The following is a 23,937-nucleotide window of genomic DNA, read 5'->3' as shown; positions in this document are numbered from 1 at the left end:
TGATAATGCTAGTGGCTACTTAGTGACTGACAGGAAGCTAGTACCTATGGTGCAGAAAGTCTGCACAAAGGAATAATTCCTTCCCCACAGTGTGAAACTGAAAGGTGTGAGATTTTATCATCTCAGTGAAAAAGTGTGTAATGTAAAATTTACTAATTGTTTGTTTCTAGAATTTTTCTTTTTTTTAATTTTTTTTTTTATTTTGGACCACAGTTGGTTGTGGGTAGTTGAAACAACAGAAAGCAAAACTGTAGATAACAGAGGGAACTACTGTACCTGTATTTTTTTTTTTTTAATCCTCAGCCTGATAAAAAGATTCTGAAGTTAAGACACTGCCTCAGGCAAAAATTAAATCAAAAGCAAGGTCATGAAGCCATAGGATTGATTTTTTAAAAAATGAGTGTGGCCTTAGCATCTGTTTAATTTTTCTTAGTTACATACTTTTTATTAATAGGTTTTGGCAAGTAAAAATCATACATATTTTTGCTGAGCAGCATAATGTTTTGGTATATGTATACATTGTGGGGACAGCTAAATCAAGCTACTTAGCCCATTCATTACTTCACATATTTACTCTTGCCCTTTGGTAAGACCACTTAAAATCTATTCTTTTTTCAAATGTGCAATATACTGCAATCATTATGAAGTATAACGAAATTATTGAACTTATTCTTCTTTTCTAACTAAAATTAGACTTAGTATCTTTAAAAAAATTTTTATTATTATTAATTTTTTAAAATTTATATATGACAGCGGAATGCATTACAATTCATATTACACATATAGAGCACAATTTTTCATATCTCTGGTTGTATACAAAGTATATTCAAACCAATTTGTGTCTTCACACATGTACTTTGGATAATGATGACCATTACAAAACCAAATGCCGAATGTTTTCTCTGATATAAGGAGGATACTTCATAGTGGGGTAGGGAGGGGGAGCATGGGAGGAAAAAAAATCTTTTATAGAATTAAATGCAGAAACCAGTAAATCCTGTCAGTTTAAAAAATTAGTTGGGAGAGGAAGACAGAAGAAGAGATCAATAGTGTGGACTCATGCAGATCTGATAAACTCAAATTTTCTATAATTGAGTATATGTAGAGAGTCATATCTCACAAAGAACGGATGGTATGACAATTCATGTTAGCTAGAATCTAATTTTTAAAAACGTTTTCAAGAGGATTATACTACAAAATGTGCTCCCAGCCTAGATAGTAAGAACAGTGACTATTAAAAAAGTAAAATGACCAAAAATGATTAAAATAACTCCAATATCTGATAACTTGATTTATGTAATGCACAAAAATAAAACATTATGAGAATATTTAGTGTGTGTGTGTGTATATATATATATATATATATATATATATATATATATATATATATCAGAATAAATGTTAATAAAGTGTCTGAGCCATTTGCACAAGTGACAACTATCCTGGATATTAGTTTCCATATTTTATAAAGAAAGAGCAGGGTTAAATGTTCTCTGAGGTCCCTTTGAGCTCCCATTCTTTGATTCTATGACACTAAAATAATCCACTCCTTTAACTTATTCTTCCTTTATAACTAAAGTAGACTTTCTTTGCACATGAAACATAAATTTCTTTTGAAAAAAATGCTACTGTCATTCAAAAATAAATAATTAACAGATAGATAGTATTTGAAAACTTTTCTAAGTTTCTATAAACTATGACTTGAATGACCAAAGCTCTTTTGAAAGAATCACTTGAAGAAATTCCATTAAATAAGCAGAGATTATGCTTAACAAATTTGATACTGAAGTCTCCTAAAGACGAAGTCTTAGTTCCTTAAGAGTTTTTAGAATTGTATTTCATTCCCAAATAACAATTACATTTCCATAAAAGTTACCATGGGAGATCCTCAGAGAATCTGGCATATATTGAATAGTTTTCATTTATTGAGATTAAAATATTGAAGAATATTTTGTTGCTATTGAAAAGAATATGTTCCCATAAAACTGAGGCAATTTGGCTCAATGTTGAAAATCAATCATATGAAGACATTTTTCAAAGACAGAATGAAAATAGCACCATGAATATCATATATTCAAAATGTTCAGAAGAACTAATATTTCAACTCACAACTGCATACTTTATCTATTTCTTCATATCTTCCCAACTTCTAACCCTAAAATTAAAAAAAAAATTACACTACACAACTTCCAAATGAGAATAATGTTAATCACACATTGTTGGATAAAAATACCATGTTCAATAGCATTTAAACAATCACTAAATATACATTAAAATGCATGAGAGTTGTCTATTTACAAGCACTCCAAAAGGATGTGAAACATACAAATTTTATAATACCAACATTGGTAGAACTATTAATTATAAGCATTTTTTTTGAAAAGGAGCAACAAACCATGCTAAAGTAGAAGGGGATAAAAGGGAGAATTTTTATCACACTTTCTGATATCCTCAAGATCCTCCATGAAGATCCTCTCAAAGGAACTACCACTCTGAATGAAGCACCATGGGATTCACAACTTCAACATCTGGCATTTAGAATTTGATGTTATTATAATAATCACTAAGCACTGATGATAGAGTTGGTGTTGAGTGGGCAAAACAGACCCAGTTAAATGTAGCCTAGATGAGTGCTATGGGGGTGCTAAAAATAAATCTATTGATTTGATTTCATCCAATTTATCACTTCTGGAAGATGACCAGAAAGACACATCATCCCTAAATCAGAAAAAAACAAACAAACTCTGTTTTCCTTTTACCTACTCCTTACTGCTCTCATCAAGATTGTGAGTCCACAAAAACACATAATCAAATAAACATAGAGCTCTAGGAATTGATGACAACTTGTACCACACCAAAACAGAAGTGATGTGATCACTGGGAACCTTGACCTTGCAGGGTGTCCATCTTCTCACTTTGCCTTCTCCTAGAGAGCTGTGGGCTGGGCTTTTCCAGAGTTCTTCACAGCTTAGAAGGAATAGATATCAACAATGCCAAGCATCAAATTGATCCTAATTTGATTTTTCTATGCTTTAATTATTTTGTTCTTTAATTTCCATTCCTCTATGCTCTTTGCTCATATAACCTGGTATCCACCCATCATCCCAGACCAGTGGTTCACCAGCCTGGGAGGGTTCCGTTCTGTTCCAGGCTATTCACTCATGTTTCCTCTGACTTCATTACAGCTTGGATAAACAGCTCTGTTTCTTTTGCTAATGCTTCCTTGGCACCCCTTCATGCTCCACCAGAGAGCACTAAGCTTTTCTGACTTTTGCTTGCTGACTGCGTTCAGTCCAGTCTGACCCGAGTACTGCAGCAGATGAGACAGCAGCACCCGGCTGTCCTTCTTCCTGCCTTGCTTTCTGGAATGTCAATCAAATCTGAGATTAGCAAAAAGGAGATCCCTGTCTCTTGCCTCCATTTCAGGAAAACCTTTCCTTCTTGCTAGAGAAAAGGGCATTCCCCTGCTTTTTAAGTTTTCTTTCATACTAATACATTTATTTAAGATTTTTAAAATGAAGCTGTCTTTGACTTTATAAAGAATGTAGAGGCAATAATTTTGACACTTTTTCGTAATGTATTGGTCTTTTCTGTTGATTTCCTTTAACCTCTTCTCTCTACCACCATCCACCCCCCAAAAAAGCAGGAAAAATAACCTCTATTAGACCTGCTTTTCCCTTGTGCTGCCTCTATATTTCTTTCATGTTCATTTCAAAACTTCCCACAAGAGCGATATTTCCTTGTAGGATCTACAAGGAAACCTAGAAATTGTGAGATTCTTACAATGGGTATTTCTCTTGCAAATTCTGACTGAATAAATTTGAAGATGACCCGTGACTTCCCACTCACCAAAGCCATTGGTTCTCACCTCATTAAAATTGTCTGTGGTATTTAACTATACCTTTTACTTGAAACTCTGCAGGTTTTGGCTTCTGTCTTACTACATCATTATTTCTCCCAGAGAAATTTTTCTTCATCAGGGCCAACATATATGGGTCTTGAAAAAATTTATATTTTGACTGTTTCTCTTTTCTCTTTACATACTCTCTGCCATATCCCCTACCTCTATAGATTTGGCTACCATTTTTACTTGTGCTGTATTCAAATTCTTGCTCACCTGAAGTAATCCTTTTCCTAAGTTATAAATCTTCATTTATTACTGTTTTCTAGACATTATCAAATGGACACCTCATTTTAAATGGACACCTAAATTCCATTCAGTCTGTTAATTAGAATAACAAATCCTAAAACATCACAGTCCTTTCTTCTTCTTTATGTCATTCCTCTTTCAAAGTTGGTGAATGCATCTTTCTTTCCATTTCACTTCAGACCATCATGATTCATAATTTTTCACACAACTGCAATAGTCCCCTAAGAAACAGTCTCACTTTCCATTTTTGATCCTTGCCTCCTACATCCTCACACATCTGGCCTCCAAGGTATGACAGCAGGATTAATCCCCCAAAAGTACTTCTCAGAAAGGGTAATTCTATTACTCAGAAATCTTCAATGACACACTACAGTCTTATATTATATTCTAATTCTAACAATTTTTAACAATTCCTTACATTTTATTTAAATCATGTAGCGTAGCACTGTATCAGGAAACACTTATCCCAAGGAATGAAGGATTGCACATGGAAATGACCAGGTAGATTTGAGAATGGTACATTTATTTCACAATTTATCATCATCTTCAATATATTAATATTCATTGCAATTCATTTTAGCTGTAGAATACAGAGCTCCTAGACTTTAGTACAGAACATTTTTTCCTAGAAACCTACTTTCCCTCAATTTACCGAAACCTCCTACATTGTCACATGATGAACCCATGCCCATTCTTCCAAATAAGTAATATAAAATAAAATAATGGGATAATTTTTAATAATTTCTGAGAAAGGAAAATATTACTTCTCTAAACTCTCAGTTAAATATATTATACCATCTATACTTAATTTAAAATTATTTATGTCCCTCTCCTATCCTAGATCTTGAGACAATTTATACTTCTTGTAGTGCCTACCATAGTAACTTCAGTCCAAGTAAATAATTTCATGCTGGGATATACAAAAATCTACATTTTAAATAATATTTTACTGCTTCCAAGCCCCCAGGATAATGAAATTCATGTAAATTTAATTACTTAAACTAGAAAGCATATAAAAATAAAATCATAGCCCTAACACGTAGTTTGTTACTCATGTATCAAACTTGATACATTGCCTATAGCTAATGATAAAATTTAGATCTACTCAATGCTATCAGTCTAAAAGACTTAATTTATTCCAATAAATGATGTACAGTATTCACAGAATATAAAGTAAAATCAGATAAAGAAATTTGGGTATCCAAAAAGCAAGATCCGCTGCACACTCAGTGACACAAGCCTGTAATCCTTGTGGCTTGGGAGGCTGAGGCAGGAGGATTGCAAGTACAAAGCCCAGGTTCAGCAAAAGCAAGTTGCTAAGCATATCAGTGAGACCCTATCTATAATAAAATACAAAACAGGGCTGGGGATATGGCTTAGTGGTTGAATGCCCCTGAGTTCAATCCCCAGAACTGCCCCCCCAAGGAAAAAAAAAAAACCCACAAGATCCTTTTTCTGAAGACCAGTCATATTCTACTTAAAATTTCTATGATCAGTTTAACCCATTATGTAAAATTCATTACCAAGGACCCTGCAAAATAAATCAGTGTTATGTGACTTGCAGGAATCTCAGGACTTTAACTGGCTCTAAGGCATCCCTCACAGGGCATGGAAATAACTGGATTTGTGAATCTAAACCTATCCTAAGAGGAGTTCCACTGAACTGGGCCACCATGCTTGTGGATCAAAGAAAAAATGAACTTATTGTAATTGGCTCCATCTATGCTCATAGAGTCCCCCTTAAAGTAGCCAGTGACAGCAATCCTCACCCAAATATGAGTGATTAAGGTCCAGAAGAGGGATGAAGAGTAGTCTTTTGCACCACCTTTCAAGTTCATATGTGATGGAACTTAGTATTTCAAAAAGTATTTCAATCTAAGGTCCAGACTGGGGCTGTAGCTCATTGGTAGAGTACCCACCTTGCACATGTGAGGCACTGGGTTCGATCCTCAGCACCATATAAAATAACTCAAGGTTTTTGTAGTAGTTGGTGTACAAGAATTGACAATCTTTTTTATTTGTTTGTTGTTTGTTTTTGTTCTGTCCTATAGGCAAGGAGAGAAACGCATAAAGAGTAAAGCAATGAAATACAGTAAGCTTGATGGCATGGTACTCATGTTTGTCCAGCCTGCAGGACAAGAGGTTCAAGAGGTCAGAGATTTAAGGACAGAAGCTAAACAAGCTGTTTTCATTAAAACTGTGATCTTCTGAACAATATGTTATTACAGATGACAAAGCACAGCATGGATTTGGACAAGCGGCATTTTTACCATCTCTGTCTATACCTCAGCTTGGGTCCTTGGGAATAAGTTACTTAGGAAGCTTTGGAACACAGACCCTTTATGCAGGCAGCATTCTTTATTGTTGCTCTTGTTTTATTCACTAAGAGCATTAGCAATGGCAGGAAAGCAGCAGTGAAAATACTCACTTGATTCTTCAGCTCATTTGAAGCTGACTTTACAGAGAAATTAAGGTCCAGACTGGGGCTGTAGCTCATTGGTAGAGTGCCCGCCTTGCACATGTGAGGCACTGGGTTCGATCCTCAGCACCATATAAAAATAAATAAAAATATTGTGTCCAACTACAACTAAAAAAATTTTTAAAAAGAGAGAGAAATCAAGATCCTTGCAAAAAAGGCAGATGACAGGGTAAGAGTCAGAAGAACTTGGATTATTTCAACCAGACTCAATTTTTAGGCATTAGGTCATCCGTGTGTTTGTTCAACAAATATCAATTGAAAGCCTACTACATGCCAAGCAGAGTGGCTACAGAGCTGAATAAAAGACATTGACATCCATGAATGTATATTTCAGTGGAGGGGAGATGATCAGGAAGTTGCAAATAATCACAGATTGTATTCTGCATAAAGAAAATAAACAGGGTATTATGATGAAGAGTAATCACTTGGAGATAGAGGTTAAAAGAAAAAGAGGCTTGCAAATGGAGAGTGGCCAAGGAAAATACAATGTGGAGGCATCTTAGTTTACCTACTTTCTGAAGAGTAGAAGCTAAACAATCTCCTTCTATTCTGCTTTCTTCTCAATCCAAAACACAATAGCATTCAGATAATTCAGAAATAAGACTAGGTATATGTCCTTTAATTTCTAACACTTTTTTTCAAATCAGGTTAATATATTATTTGAATTAACATTAACATTAATTCAAATCAGGAAAGTACTATGTTGGGAAAAAGTCCTCATGCTCTGTATTGCTCATCCTGGGGTTCTTAGAAGCACTCAGAACCACCTCCCTTATCCCTGATTCATTCTTTCTTTTCTGTGTGTCCTGCACATTTAGCCTGGCTTCTAATTTTCTTGTCCATTGTTTCTCTATCTTTATAAAATTTCAACTCTTGGCAATTTTGCCTGCAAAGTGGATTATCCTCCCTAATCCACTTTTCCTTGATCCCTGAAAAGTTAGGTAGAAAACTACTTTCTCTTTCAAACTATTACTAATAATCACTGTGAAGAAACTTATGGGGGTAATAAAATTGATAAACATGGATAAGTTCCACAGCTTACAGAGTATTAATTGTGTTAGCTCTGATTACTGATTCTACCTCTCTCTGAGATGATAATATTTGACAATGATGTTCTAACCTGATTTTTATTTTTAGATGTCAGCATCATCAAGCTCCATTCTTCATACTAATTCTGTCCTTATGATGCAATCAAGGTGGAACATTGTGCTTATCATCCTCTTGCTTCTAGCACACCTGCATTCACTCTTCTTGCCACCATTTACTGCGTACGTATCTCAGTTTATGCCAAAGGATAAGCCAGACACTAGAAACACAAAAATGACTAACACATAAGACGGCTTCTGATCGATAAAAGGCTTCTGATCGATAAAAGAACACAACCTAGGAGATAACTATGAAGTAGATATATGACAAATACCAAGAGATGGGTGAATTCAGGTTTCTATTGGTTTAAGAAAAAGAAAACCTAACCTAGATGGTCACAGATAAGAAACTATCTCAAGAGGAGTTAACAGTCACTGCTGTGGTTTGGAATGCATCCTCCTAAAGTTCATTTGTTGAAAATCCAATACACAAATTCTTATGTCGATGGTATTTAGAGCTGGGGCCTGAGGGATGCAATGATGGCTAGATGAGGTCATGAAGGGTGGGTCCCTGGAGACAGGATTAGGACTTTCTAAGAAGAGGAAGACAGACCTGAACTTCAACTTGCACACTTGCTGTTTCACCATACATGACTTCCTGTCCTATCATGATGCAGCAGGAAGGCCCTCATTAGATGTCAGCATCTTGACTGATATTGAACATCTCAGCTTTTTATAAATCTCCATTAATTATAAATTACCCAGTTTGGGGTACACTGTTACAGCAGCAGAAAACAGACTGACAGTCACACTGACCTGGATGAGCAGACCTGTGAAAGCTAAATAGGATTAATTTGTGAGATGTGTTGGTATGTGGTAGGACTGGGAGTAGTAATATGTAACTATAAAATACCAGTTGGTATGTCCTGAAAGTAAGAGACAGCATGACACTGTGATATATGTAGTTGCAAAGAATTATTTCTTGAAAAGACACATAGCTCATTCATCTTAAAGCTTTGGAAACTATATTGTTTATTTGTTTTGTTTTGCTTTTTAGCAAAGGAATAATTTGGTAAATTTGCATTTTATAAAATGATCCTAGAGATGGGTTAAAAAAAGATGATTGGTGATAGAGAGTATAGCAAGAAACTAGATAGATCCTATTTCAGTGATCTAGAAAGCCAGGACAAAGCAGCAGCCTTGGGCAAAGACACAGATAGAGGGCAGATCTGAGAGTGAGTTAGGAACTAGAGCCTTGCATGTACTTGGAAAGCACCCGGATATTAAAATTAAGTGGAAAAAGAGAGGGACTAAACATGTGACAGATATTTTGACCTAAAATTTTTATTAAGGCAAGCTGTGGGTAGAAGAAGATAACCTGTAGAGTTTAGAATGAATTCCTGTTTGTAATATTTTTTATAAATACCACTGGCTTTGTCAAAAAGCACTCATATACAAGGGTTTATAGTTCATTTAAAAAAATTTGCTCTCTATATACCCAAGTTTATTGGTTGTTACCCTTCCAACAGGTCTCAGGCTTGTCTACTAATGATCTATTGAAGCTATCACCTCACCAATTCCAATTTTATCTTTATATTATAAGGCAAAATGTAGTTCATGAAAAGCTTGGGGTTCCACAATCTTATCACAGATTGCATTACAAATTCAAAGAATCAAAACACTCACAATTTGTTATTAAATCTTTCCATTATAAGGGACAACTGTATACATAGTACTAAAACACACACTTAAGCAATAGGCTAAAACACACACAGTTTAAAGTAATAGCTACCTCTGTGGGGAACAGACTGGGGATGAAACAGGAGAGAAATAAGCCTTTTCTAGTGACCAGGTAAATTCTGGTCACTTCTTTTGGTAGGTTACTGGATATTCACTATATTAATATGTTTACTAACTTGTGAAAATGTTATTATAATTTTTTGCATTTATCAAATATATTTAAATGATATAGAAAATATGCAATAGAGAATAATGTTCCTTTACCTACAAAAAAGATGAAAATAATCTGGAAAGGAATTTACTCTCACCAGTTTTCACTCTGTTTCCTTAGATAGCATGACATACTTTAATTCTTAAAAAGATAAATTCAGAACATTATAATAATTCAAAGTGCTCCTGAGGAATAAGAGAAAAGGGATTTCTTAATTTTATATTTTTTAGAAATTACAAATTCAATTAGTTGGCACTGTGCCTAATTCTCTATAATTGTTTTTCAAGAACATTTGCTGTGCTTCAATGGATGAATGGTAACAAAAATCTGATAATTACTGAATAGATTATATATGAGTAATAGTTTACTATTAGGTACAATTTTCAAAATCAGGAGTTACTTGACCTCAGAAAAGAAAAGACCAGAACCATGTGAGCCTACTAAAAACAATTAAAATTGTGCTTTTTGAAAAACCCTAAAATTTAATTTAAAAGATTAGTTTATTCAAACTGCGTATGTACTCAATATAAAAGAAACTGATTTATTTTTTATCCAATTAGTGAAAGAGCATAGTTTAAAAATACTAAAAAATGAGGTAAATTGTTTTTATCTGGAGGTATCATAAATCAGAGGCAAACTCTGTCAAATGTTAGTCACTGAGAACATCAATCTATGCAATGACTGTGCTGTCAACTTCAGGTGTGGGGCTTAATCATTTCAGGAGCAAGAAAGCCATGAGTCATATTTTACCCAAGAGACACCTGGGTACACATATTCATGCTGTTACCATCATAAATTTCTTGACAATTTGCCTGAAGGTCAATTGGCAATGAAATAATAGAAATTTTGAGTTTTGAACAGATTATGTGAAGGTGGCTTTAATGAATATTTACACTGCATTGTCATTTGGCCTTATGTACATATGCACTGGGAAATGTGAGACAGCCTGCAAAACTAGTCACACACACAAAGGTCCTGAAGTCCACTTAATAAGTAAGTGTATGATGATGTGTGAGGCGGAAATGCCAAGTAACAGAACATCTGATCTCAGAACATTTTTTTCCAATGGGTAGAAATTTTATTCTTTAAATCAAACGAAAGAATCTGTTCATTTATCATCCCTGTATGACTTTTTATCACATTATGCATTCTATTTCTTTCACAATCATGAAATTATGGTTGTCTGCAAAATAGGCTACAAATTATTCCCTTTCCTTTACCTACTCTTCCTTTATCTTAACTTCCTTTTACATTTCCTCCAGGGCTTGACTTATGCATTATTCTGCATTATACTATGTATAATTCTTTTCAGGCTGTCATAATAAAACACCATAGACTGGGGGGCATAAACAACAAAAATTTATTTTCTTACAGTTTTAAAGACTGAAAGTCCAGATCTTGGTGCTCGTAGGGTTAGGTTCTGGTGTCAGCAATGTCCCTGTGTAATCACCTGGCTGTCTTGGGTATAGAAAATAGTGAAAAAGATTGAGTCCTCTGGGACACTAACCATCAGACTAAGGTCCCGCTTGATGGCCTGACTACCTCCCAAAGGGCACTATCTCCAAATACCATCATTTGGGGTGCTGTGGATTTATTTATTTATTTATTTTGGTAGTGCTGGGGATTGAACCCAGGATGTTGTATATATGAGGCAAAGGCCCTACCAACTGAGCTATATCCTCAGCCCAGGGGTGCTGTGGATGGGAGAACATCTGAATATTCAGTTCACAGCACTGTGGCAAATGAATGAGACAACAGCAAATATGAAAAAAAGTAAATATTTGAAAATAATTTATGCCATTTGAGCCCCGTCATATCTTAACAGGACTCAAGGGTCTCTTGGGAACCTTGTCATGACCACCACACTATAAAGGATTCTGAGCTAGTCTGCTGGATAATGAGAGACATGTGGCTTTCTTCCACCATCAGCTTTGCTAACCCAGACTTGCTCAGTTGTAAGATGTCTGCTAAAGATCAGTCCTACCACTCTCTGAGATGATTATAACTTGAGTCTTGGTATTTCATTAACTCTCATGCCCTATAGTGAATATAAACATAATCTATCTTCTGTCCTATGTCATCCAGTCTGATTTGGGATACCTGAATGTCACCTGAGACAAGGCCTTCCCAAATGTACCCTATCTCTGTAGCATGGCTTCTGTCATATCTGCTGAACTCCATTCCAGCTCCCAAAGTATTACAAACCTTACCCAAATCCTGTTCTTTGTTCTTGGAACCAAGATTTCCTGCCTTATTTCTGCTGCTCTCCTCTGTTTCCTACCCTTTACACCCCCTCACCCCTGACTGCAATGACCTGGTAATACTGTATAAGATTCTTTCTTAAGCTAAACAAACCAAATGGCAAAAACATAACCCGGTTCCCTGACAGTAAGTATTGCCACTGTTCAGAGCTTTAGGCCACTCTCCCAAGTTGCCTACACCTTTCAAATATCAATGCTATTTGATATATAACCTAAGGTCCCTGTACACTGTGATATGAATTACTGCTCAACTTAAACAGTTCTATCAGCAAAGTTCTGCCATAAGAAACATCCCTTATTCTGTCATTTAATTCATAAAGATTCATCAAACAAGTCCTACTTAGAAGGAGTTCAGTGTGCTGGCACTAAAGGGTACAGTGATGGACAAGATGTAGCCCATGCCTTCGCAATGTACATAATCATTAGGAGAGAAAACAAATAAGGAAAAATATTAAAATGCTCCATGGCAGCTTATCTCAACTGTGGTTATGTAAACCACTGAAAACAGGAAATGATTTCAGTGACAACTTCTTTAGTTCTCCTATGTTACATAACTATTATACATAGGAGAAAAGTTAACTCAATACAGACAATGAATGCTCTAGGTCCTAAGACCAATGTCATTAAGGCATAATTTCCTATCAAGCTCTATTTAAAAAAGATCAGCCAGGCATAGTGATGTACACCTACAATCCCAGCAAATTCTGAGGCTGAGAGAAGATCATAAGCCTGGGCAACTTAGTGAGACCCTGTCACAAAATCAAAAATCAAAAACAAACAAACAAAAAAGTCTGGGAATGTACCTTGGTGGAAAAGCACCCCTATATTCAATCCCCAGTACCAGAAAGAAGGAGGTAAAGGAGGAGGAGGAGAAGAAGGAGACAGAGTAGAAAGAAAAAGGAAGGAGGGAAGGAAGGAAGAAAGGAAGGATGGAAGGAAGGACAGACGGATGGAAGGGCAAGCTGGTCTATGGTAATAATTAATGTATAAATTGGTACAACTTAACCAAACTTAAGAGATCATAAATAAATTTTGTTTCAGTCTTGAATGATGTGCATGTTTCAATTAAGTTACACAGAAAGAAAAAAAATGATCCAATAAGAATATCTGCAAAGATTCCTGTCAAGAGAGATGATACCCTTGAAGAACTAGCAGTCAATCCCCTCTTCCAGACAGATGACTAATAATAGCTGAACAAATACCATAGCAAAGTCCAACAGAAACGGAAGTCACTTGGAAGAACTCATGCAAACAATGAAACAGTTTCATCTGTATAATATTTTTCCAATATTAAGTTAAGGGTTTTGGGTAAGAAATGAATGTTGTGATATTTTCTTCATCTTCATCTTGATTATATGAGACAGTAACTATTTTTATGATTTTAGACTGCATTAAGGAGAAGAGAATGAGTTAATTAAATATTAGTATAAAATGTTTTATTTGTAACAAAAATGAAATTTACTAGAAATTGGCAGAAGACAAAAAACCAACATATTATCTGGCAAAATGTGACATCTTTAAGTAACACAGTACATCACCTTACTGAGTTAGGGCTTCGTTTAGTTCAACATCATGGGAGTCACATCTTCAGTATTTATTGTCTGTATTGTGACACATACTTCTTATAATATTTTAGAAGTAGCCTCAGGAAATAACCAAATCTATTTGCTAGTTACTGTCAAAAAATAAAAATAAAAAACCAGTTCAACATTAATTTTCTTCCACATACAGATACAAAGTGCTAAAAATTCTATCCAACAGGTTAGCCTCTTTATATGTGGAAGTATAATGTTTAAAAATCATCCTGACATGATCATTACATTGCTCAAAAATCTAAATTTCATGAGGACTTCTAAATTATTTTGTGATAGGCGTGATAGAAGAAACAGGAGCTTCTGCCTATAAAAGATCCCAAGTCAAAGTCAACTTTTTTTTTTTTAATGTTTTATACTGCAGAATTCCATGACTTTGTTAAAGCTTTGGTTCAAAAGCTGACTAGATCTAAAACTGCATTTGAATTAAATTTTTTGGACTACTAAAAAATATACTTACAGAACCATCTTCACGAAGAGCTGAAACAGTCTTCCATCTAGCTAAGAATGAAAATAAGTCTCTTTGATTTTTACATCGGAATGTCATTTTTGCACCCTGCACAATTAGATTTCAAAGCAGATCTATCTTACTTCAATAGGCAAGGTACTACTGCCAACTACTTCAGACTCAATTGTTTGCTACCCAGCTTTAGTAAAAAGTCAATCAACAGATCAAGACAATTCTGTAAATTTACATTTGCATGTAACTTTTCTACTACAAACATGAGGTGATAAAAAACAAAATCTGAAAAAAAGAAAACCAAATGATATAACTAACCAAAATCATAATCATAATAAAACAACAATAAACATTTCCATTGCCTAGAAATGGAATTTCTAGAGGATAGAATGTAAATTGCCTAGAATAGTATAGTATAGTAAAATAGTGAACTGCTGGAATCTGGAAGAGCAATCAGTGAAGCAGACTAGCTGGTAGAGAGGGCTCCAAGAGCTCCATTCAGGCAGAGAGATGAGAAAGCCTACTGCAGATGCAAGCCTGGATACAGGTCTGGGTCCGCTCTCCACCCTCTCAACAACCCATGATTGAAGGAAGCAAAAACAAAACTAGTGCCCACTACCACCCAGAACAATTTTTATTTTCATACTGTGTCCAATGGAACACAGGCATGACTTTGCAACAAAAACTGAATCTACTGCATGGCCTAAAGCCTAGATTTTTATAGCTTCCAAACAAGTATAGGATGTGGAGCCACGGGTACTCTCTCGAGATTAAAAAAAAACTGCTAATCAAAACTGTGCATATCTTACTCACTCTCTCCCAGGTGTGCACATTTGTGCATGAGAAGAAATTTTTATAGCAGCACAATACATAGAGATTTAAAACTTAGAAAGACTTTAAATGTACCTTGATAGGAGAATAGATAATAAAAGTTTGAATATTCATAGGCTGGGATGTATAGAAGTTAAAATGAATAAATAACATTATCATTAGCCATCAAGGTCCTGCACATCAAAATTATAATGAGGGCTGGGGCTGTAGCTCAGTGGTAGAGACCTTACCTAGCATGTATGAGGCACTGGGTTCGATCCTAAGCACCACATAAAAATAAATATAATAAAGGCATGTGTCTATCTAAATTTTTTTTTAAAAAACTATAATGAGATAAGATCTCATTCCAGATAGAATAGTTGGTATATTTTTTAAAATGCTAGGAAGGATGTGGAGAGAAAGGAACTCAATACCATTCTGGAATGTAAATTAGTACAAACATTCATACTGTTCAAGGAGAACAGTAAGAAGGTTCCTCAAAAAACTAAAAATAGAATTACAATATGATCCAACTATCCCACTTCTGGGCATATATCCAAAGAAATACCAAAGAGAAGACTGCAGACCCATGTTAATTACAACACTACTCATAATAGCTAATATATGGAATTAGCTTAGAGGCCCATCAACAGATGAAGTAAGAAAATGTTTTATGTATATATGTGTGTGTGTGTGTCTTTACACATATCACACACAATTCAGCCATAAATAGGAATGAAATCCCGTCTCTTGTAGTAGAATGGATGGACTAGAGACATTAAGTAAAAAAAGCCAAACACAGAAAGATAATGACTGTATGTTCTCTCTCATATGTGAAAAAATATTTTTAAAAGTCAACCTAAACCTGTAATCCCAGAGGTCTGGGAAGCTGAGGCAGGAGGATAGTGAGTTCAAAGCCAGCCTCAGCAAAAGTGAGCCACTAAGCAAGTCAGTGAGGCCCTATCTCTAAATAAAATACAAAATAGGTCTAGGGATGCGGCTCAGTAGTCCAGTGCCCCTGAGTTCAATACTTGGTACCAAAAAAAAAAAAAATTCAACCTAAAATCAGAATTATGTTTACTAGGGATTGAGAAGGGTGGGATGGGGGTAGAATTTGATCAGTGTAAAGTTTAGCATATATGAAAGCATCACACTGAACCCCAATGCATAATTAATATCTGTGAATAAAATAAAGATACATAACACAGAGACCAGAATGAAATATCACACAATGTTAATAGTGTTAATTGACTCCACTTACTAAGTTCCAAATCTGGGACTATCTGAGAAGACAGAATGTAAATGAATTGTTAGAGAAATTGCAGGTGGTAATAAATGCTCAAATACTGTTAAGAGTATAAATCAAAAGAATTGAACACAGACCCAGAGAATATATTTAGAGAAATCATGGCTGTCATATGTACATGGATTGTACTATGAATTATAATTAAATGATGTTAGTCAATGAAAAATACTACTACTACTACTAATGATAATAATAATAATACAGTGAATGGATTAAAACTATGAGTCACATTATTTCAAACACATTATTGAACAAATAAAGTGTGTGGCTTCTTAAAAGGACTTATTCAGTATGAAACCAATACATGAAATCTGAGAACTTGCAAACTATATAAAATACTATCTATGGAAGCGCACATTCACAATAATAACCTATAACCATGTAATGAGAAAAATAAACCTCAAATTTGGGAATAGAGATGCAGACATATGGAAAAGACACTTAAAAGAACTCTCTTGTCTTTTGTCTTGGATGCCCACAAGAGGATGAGAGATTTTTAAAAATATTATGCCAGCAAAAATACTGCCAGTCTGTACTGAAAGAAATAAAGAAAGAATAAAGCAAAAGAAGAATTACAGGAGAGAAAAATGTATGCAGAGGCTTGGGAAAGGGGATTTCCACAGTTCCAAAGAACAGGGACATGTCCTTAGTTTCAGGGAGCAGGGCCACCACCCAGGACTGAGGAGAAAGGGGGCAAGACCTGGGAAAGGAGGTGTTATGCTTTGGATGTGAGGTGTCCCCCAAAAGCTCACAAGTGAAACAATGTAAGAACATTCAGAGGAGATATGATTGGGTTGCGAGAGTCTTAATCAGTGAATTAGTCCCTCGTAGGGATTAAGTGAGTGATAACTGAAGTGGTAGGGTGTGGCTGGAGGAGGTGGGAATGGGCAGCATGGCTTTGGGGTATTTATTTGTATCTGGCAAGTGGAGACCTCCCTCTCTCCTTCCTGATCAAGATGTGAGCCACTTCCTTCTGCCACACTCTTCCGCCATGATGTTCAGCCTCACCTAGTGCCCTGAGGAATGGAGATGGCCTTCTATGGACTAAGACCTCTGAAACCATAAGCCCTCAAATAAACTTTTCCTCCCTAAAATTGTTCTGGTCAGATCTTTTAGTCACAACAGCAAAAAAGCTGACTAAAACAGGAGGCAGGATCATTCTGGCAAGACAGAGCAAAAAGCAATAGAGAATTATTCCCAAGTTTTATAACATCATGGAATTTTTACATTATGATAAGTTTTGAAGTTGTTTTAGATTAGTAGAACCTTTCTATTTTGTTTATTCCGATTTCTTTTAATAATGAGAATGTCTATTCTTTCTCATATTGTATCTTGGAAGTAGATGACTTGTTCTCAAGATTTCACAGATGGAAAGAAAATTTGTCCTAGGATAGACTACATTCCAAGTGTCATCCATAACTGATCTGAATAGAATTTGGACTTAGAGCTGATGTTGGAATAACTAAGATATTTGGAAATGTTGTGATCAGCTTGAATATACATTTTTGCTTGTGGTATGCATGTGGTAGGGACTTGAATTTGGGAAAGGAGTCACAGGCAAACTATTATTGGTTTAATTACATCCCTCAAAAAAGATAAGTTGAGATTTTAACTTCTAACATCTCAGAATGTGACCTTATTTGGAAATGGGATGTTAGTCTGTTTTCCACTACTATAACAAAAACAGCTGAGATAATCACGTTAAAAAGAAAAAAAGGGTGGTTCCCCCCAACACACTTTGGTTCACGTGTAACTGTCCATGATCATTTGGCCCTGTTGCTTTCACCCTGTGGTGGAACATCATGGGGAGAACACATGTGGAGCAAACCTGCTCACTCCATTCGTAGGAAGCTAAAGAGAGGAAGAGGAAGAGGCTGCGGTCCTACTATTTCCTTTGAATGAATTCCTACAATAACCCAAACACCTCTTTCCAGGACCCACCTCTTAAAGTTTCCAACACTTCCCAACAGCATCAACCTGAGGAGAAAATATCTAACACATGGGTTTTTGAGGTATATTCCAGATCCAAACTATTCCCTAGAGTCAATGTATGTGTAATTGACTGGGTTGAGTTTGTACTGGAATAGGGCAGCTCCTAATCCAATCTAATAGATATGCTTACAAGAAGACTGCCATGTGGGACCGAGGTTGTGGCTCAGTAGTAGAGCACTTGCCTGGCATGTGTGAGGCCCTGGGTTCGATCCTCAGCAGCACATATAAATAAACAAGTGAAGTGAAACATCCACTGGCAACTAAAATAAATAAATAAATAAATAAATAAATAAATAAATAAATAAAAAGACTGCCATGTGAAGACACAGAAACACAGGGAGAATGCCATATGAAGATGGAGGCACAGACTGGAGTCCCACTGCCACCATCTTCATGTAACATTCTCCCCATGTTTCTGGGTTTTTGCATGCATCCACAACTAAGCGAGAAAGAACTTCTGTTGTTTTAAACCACCAGTTTGTGGTACTATCATGACAGCCTTAGGAAGTGCTACCTAATGATTTATAATCCACTAGGTCAAGTTATACATAAATTCAAATGATTCTCATGCAAAATAAAAAATCATTATTATTGTTATAGTCTCCATTTAGAGCTCGCTTATTGTTGTAGCCTACATTTAGATCTCCTTTTAGGGTTCTTACAGGTTCTTACCCATGATTTGCAAAGCTAGGTTTTTCAACACCTGCACACTTCATTGCACTGAAAGCATTGATTCTCTCTCCCTGTCTCTGAGAATCTTAAATTGTGTGTATGTGTATGTGCGTGTGTGTGTGTGTGTGTGTAATATCTACAAATAACTGTCAATAAAGACTTGGTGAACTTTTCAGGAATTCATGAAGGATATCCAATAATGTGCTAAAGAAAGAAAGACACTTTCTTATAGTAACTTGATTTTTATACAGTTAATAGGAAACTGAGAAGTAGATTTCCAAAGGTCATAGTGAATGAGAATAGCAACTAGTCATTAATACGTATAATCTTGGTTCTATATTAATATCTAATATTAAAAAGATGCACAGTATACTATAGTAAGGAATTTGTACATATCTAATAGTTTAAAGTCTCAATTTTTAATCATCCTTTCAAATAATTGTTCTAACTTTAGATTGCATATTAATTGGTCCAAAATTTAAGACTCATCATATTTATTTGCATACTTTGATTTTACTCATATTTTAAATTTCCATAATTAATGAAATTTTAGCCATCTGGATGTTTAACTTATAAAGTATGAACTTCTCTGCATGACTTTAATGTTTACTAAAATAAGAACTGGCAATACTCTCTTATTTAACCTTGAAGAACTTCTTTTGTAAACAGAACTTAGATATACCTAAGCAAATCTGTATATAGACAGAACAGAAGAAAGGGATTATATAAATTACAGTGTTATAGAAACTTAGCAATGCCAGTGGTGGCGAATCTGGAAAAAAAATCACTATGTAACTAGACTTTAACTGCCAGTGCTTATCTTGCAGCACTTCGAAATAGAAATGTATTAAGGAATAAAATATTACTTTCCTTTTTTAAAAAAAGGAAGTAAAAAAAAAAAAAACCAGCACAAACATTGACTAATAAGCTATTAACTCTATTTGTCACCCAGTAAATAGGGACTTTGATTCTGGCCCCAGAGCTCCCAATAGTTTTTGTTACTTCCCCTCTATAGACATAGTTCCTCTTATTAAAATAGATGTTCTTCTAGGTTTTTACCAGCTGTAAATTCCAGTTGTAAAATCATCAATCATTGTCTGGCATCTAATTCAGTTCAGGAAAAAATATAGAGAGAAAACTACATATGCAGTAGCATGGAAACATTTAACTTCTAGTATTTACTTGTCTTTATGACTTGAGTCTAAAACACAAGTTCCCTTGGCTTTAGATACTTGTTGAATACAGATAACCACCGTCAACAGAAACTTTAAAAAGAACCCAAACAATTTGTGATGCAGTGACATAAGCAATGTATCCTTCATGTTGGAAGCTCAATGCACTATATAATCACTCTGTATACATATAGCATAGATATTTTTATTTTCAGAAACTAGCTTTGAAAGCTGTAAATTTGAGTGAAAAAGGCATTTAATTTCATTGAAATTATACAGTAGTGTCACCTGAAATATACCTGTATTATAACTTCATTGTTTGTCATAGTACCATTCCAAATATATTGGGACCAAGTTACCTAAGTTCCACAATAAAAAAATAGTATTTTTTCAGCAATATACACACAGATATTTATAAAATGTAGCAATCTAGAATAAGAAAAATAAAGATATTTGGTTGTTTTACAACACCAAGATAAATACAATTTTAGTGATTCACTCTTACTTTCAGAATTTCAGTGTTAGAGATTTTGATTTTCCTTACCAAGACTAAATAATGTACTATGTTATTTATTATTATAAATAATTATAATTAACACATGTTTCAGCCAGTAGACTTAGGAATCACAAAAATTCATTTCATAAATACATTTAAAAATTCCCTTTCCCTAATATAAGCACAGAATTCCTCATTAGTATTAACTCAGTACACTTTAAAAGTGAAATAGTTTTCTGAGCCAACATTTAGTTTTTCATTTTCTTTCAATAAATTTAGAATATGATATCAGAGAAAACTAAAGAAATAAAAACAATCAAATGTTTATAAAGTACAGTTAACATGCACAGCTTGTATATTTTTACAGAAAGTATGATTTGAAAGTTACCTGAATAGAGAGAACCCAAGTCTGCTTCTTTCTCTGAGCACAGAGCTGAGCAGAGAGGCAATTGATCATTAACTTCTAGCCAGAAGCAAACTTGCACACACGTCTCCAGAGATTGTCTGCTTTGCCCTTCCTTCTCTCTTCTTTCAAATAGGGGAAAGGTAGCCCTCTCTCTTCTTGAAGAACTTGCTTTGACATGCACAATTAGTTCATACTTTTCACAGTATAAAGTGAGCGTAGCTTAAATTATATCCTGGGTCAAAGAAGGTGAACAAGTCTGGCAGTTAGAACTGCTAAATTTAATCTTCTGATTCTCTGAAGTTGATGCAGCCACACTTTCGAGTGTATTTTCCATCATGTGATTAAACATCATGTTTGGAACACACTGCTAGAGTATGATACTATATACATCACAGGGTAAGTGAATCGGTCACAGAGTCTGAGGCTAGGGAAACAATATCAAAAGGCTAAGGTCATGTCTTGAATCCCTTTGTTGCCCGATTACATACTACATTCCTTAGTTGGTCAACAATTCTGTAAATAAATGCCCTGGGTTGAGAAAGGTCCCCAACCTAAACGCATAACAGTGAATCTGCCCGTCGATCAGCAACACCATCTTTGTATATGAACAAATCACAATAACCTTTGGAGAAATAAGAGATTTCATTTGCTGGGTGTTTCTCACACTCTAAGTAGGCATTATACCAACCAATTTGCATCCATTTCCTCATTCTGTAAACTACATAAGATGGACATTATGTTAATATGGGAACACTGAAGCTCAGAGCTTCAATCACTTACACAAGCTCATATGATTGGAGAATTCTGGGTCCTGGATTTGACTCTAATTTGGCAGTTTTTCCCTAATTAGTGGGTAAGGGGCATTTGATATCTCATGGGAATAATGCAATTACTTGGAACTAAGCATCAATAGTTGGGTGTAAAAAGTGATTCCCAAAGATTTTAATAGGCTACATTTCAAAAAGTATATAATTGTTACAATAACCAGGTAAAAACATAAATAACCTCCAGAAATTTCTTCTCACTTATATAACCAACTAAAGCAATTATCTTTATGAAATAAGATCTGGGGTATGTTTCTATCCCTTCTATCAAAACCTTAACATTACAACTAAAAAGAAATGAAAACATAAGGAAATTTCTTATCTTCTTATCTTTTATAATAGTTATCTTCTTATCTTCTATAATACTATGAACAAATTGTACTGTGGCATTTAGAATTATATGGTATACATCGGGCAAAAGGAGATGCTGGCATCTTTACAGAAAACTCTTCAAGTGCATCTTTGCCCCAACACAGCAGAGTGCTTACTAGCTAGGATGAAAAGACAGACTACAACCATTTAGCTTAATGAATTTCATTTGCTTTACTTTCAATTCTAGAGTCAGGCAACACTTGATTTTACAGATAGGAGAAGTCTGAAGAAAGCAGAAACAAAAGAACAGAAGGTAGATGGGTCATTTTAAAGTTACTTTTCTTTTAAAGTGGAGACATGGAGATAAAACAATAAAAAAACAACTGACTGGTTATCATCAGGTTACTTTAGGTTACCTCTTTTGTGTAAGAAATAAGACAAGGGAACGTCATTCTCAAGCCAATGAACACTGTACTGTTTGGAAAATTTGGATGTTATCTTCTCTAATTTTGATTTTTCAGGAGGTCAGAGAGACAGCTTATTTTCCCCCTTAGGGACCTGGAAATATTGGGTCCTGGGTTCCAACTGAAGGCCCATGGTTACTAGTCCTTAGCATGGGTGAATACTCAGTTTTTAGCCCAGTCTGTTGTATACCAATGCAGGAGCTTAGTCCCAAACAGTGGCCTCCTATAGTTTCCAACAGTATTCAACACACTTATCTGGAGTAGAAGTACTGATGTAATACAAAGTGATTAAACAATTAAAAATAATTTCACTTTGTACTCTGTAGAGATACACCTCAAAGTATTTTTTTTAAAGAAAGGAACAAAATTTCAATAAAGATATCTATAAAGATACTTATACATAATGAAAATATAACAAGACTCAAATTATATACAGGAATGTTTACCACCTTTAGTAAATACAATCACTATTAAGTATACCATGAATGTTAACTTTATGCAGCTTCCTATGTGTAATTAATATTTTTTACTTAGAATCATAAAAGAAGTTCTGCCGGGCGCAGTGGTGCACACCTGTAATCCCAGTGTCTGGGGAGGCTGTGGCAGGAGGATCACAAATTCAAAGCCAGCCTCAGCAAAAGTGAGACACTAAGCAACTCAGTGAGACCCTCTCTCTAAATAAAATACAAAAATAGGGCTGGGATGTGGTTCAGTGGTTGAGTGCCCCGAGTTCAATCCTTGATACACCCCCCCCCAAAAAAGAATTATTATATGAAGTTCTAAAGTTAAATAAAGGAGAAATACAAAAATCTAAGTTTAATATGTCAAAATATACTGTAACCAAGAACATAATTTCATAAAATATGACCTACAATGATTAGAATTGGCAAGAGTGTGGATAATACAGTTTGTACTTATTCACTATTATTTTGGTTATTGCCATTACAATATTAAATCTTTAAAAAATACTATCCACTGATTGAATACATGGTTCATAATGCCTGCTAGGAAAGGATAAAAAGCTTAAGTTTTAAATTGTATATTTACTTTCTAAATGTAGAATTTATTTTTCTTCACAGATGACTTCTACCAAATTCATTTGCATCTTAAGCACACATTTTTAACAAATCTTTCCAAAAAAAAAAAAAAAATCAAAACTACCTATAGCAGCGAAGTATGGATTAGTGTTTGTAACAGAAAAAAAATATAACTGGCGATTTCTGTCACCTTTGTAATCACAGGAAAACATTCAACAGTTGGCCTTCCTGCACTCCCAAACTGGGGATTGAACTCAAGGTCTGTGCATGCTAGACAAGCACTCTACCAATGAGCTACATCCTAACCCTCTCTTTTTCTTAACAAGAACACATCATAATTAAAGCACAAAGAACTTGTGTTACTAAAGTTGAGCAACCATATTCTGTAGGATATGAGATAAACACACACAGTTGTGTTTGCTGCATGCACCTTTGAGAAAATAAAAGCCAAAGAACTGTTCCCTGAGC

The 23,937-nt window shown here is 34.9% G+C and overlaps 1 protein-coding gene across 5 annotated transcripts in view; it reads right to left on the bottom strand.

Annotated features, from left to right (window-relative positions):
- Nucleotides 1–23,937, bottom strand: part of Slc16a7 (solute carrier family 16 member 7) — a 168,459-nt gene that overhangs the window by 87,850 nt on the left and 56,672 nt on the right. The window contains exon 1 of one of the 5 annotated variants that reach the window (XM_076854798.1): nt 20,815–20,954. The exons of 3 other annotated variants lie outside the window; for them this stretch is intronic. The gene's annotated coding sequence lies outside the window, so the exon portion shown is untranslated. Of the gene's footprint in view, nt 1–2,109; nt 2,135–20,814; nt 20,955–23,937 lie in introns of those variants that run through there. One more of the 5 variants, XM_076854803.1, reaches the window with a different exon arrangement.

This window comes from Callospermophilus lateralis, chromosome 4 (assembly GCF_048772815.1).
Source record: "Callospermophilus lateralis isolate mCalLat2 chromosome 4, mCalLat2.hap1, whole genome shotgun sequence".
NCBI lineage: Eukaryota > Metazoa > Chordata > Mammalia > Rodentia > Sciuridae > Callospermophilus > Callospermophilus lateralis.
The sequence above is the reverse complement of the archived record's forward strand: the minus strand, read 5'-3'. Positions and strand labels throughout refer to the sequence as shown.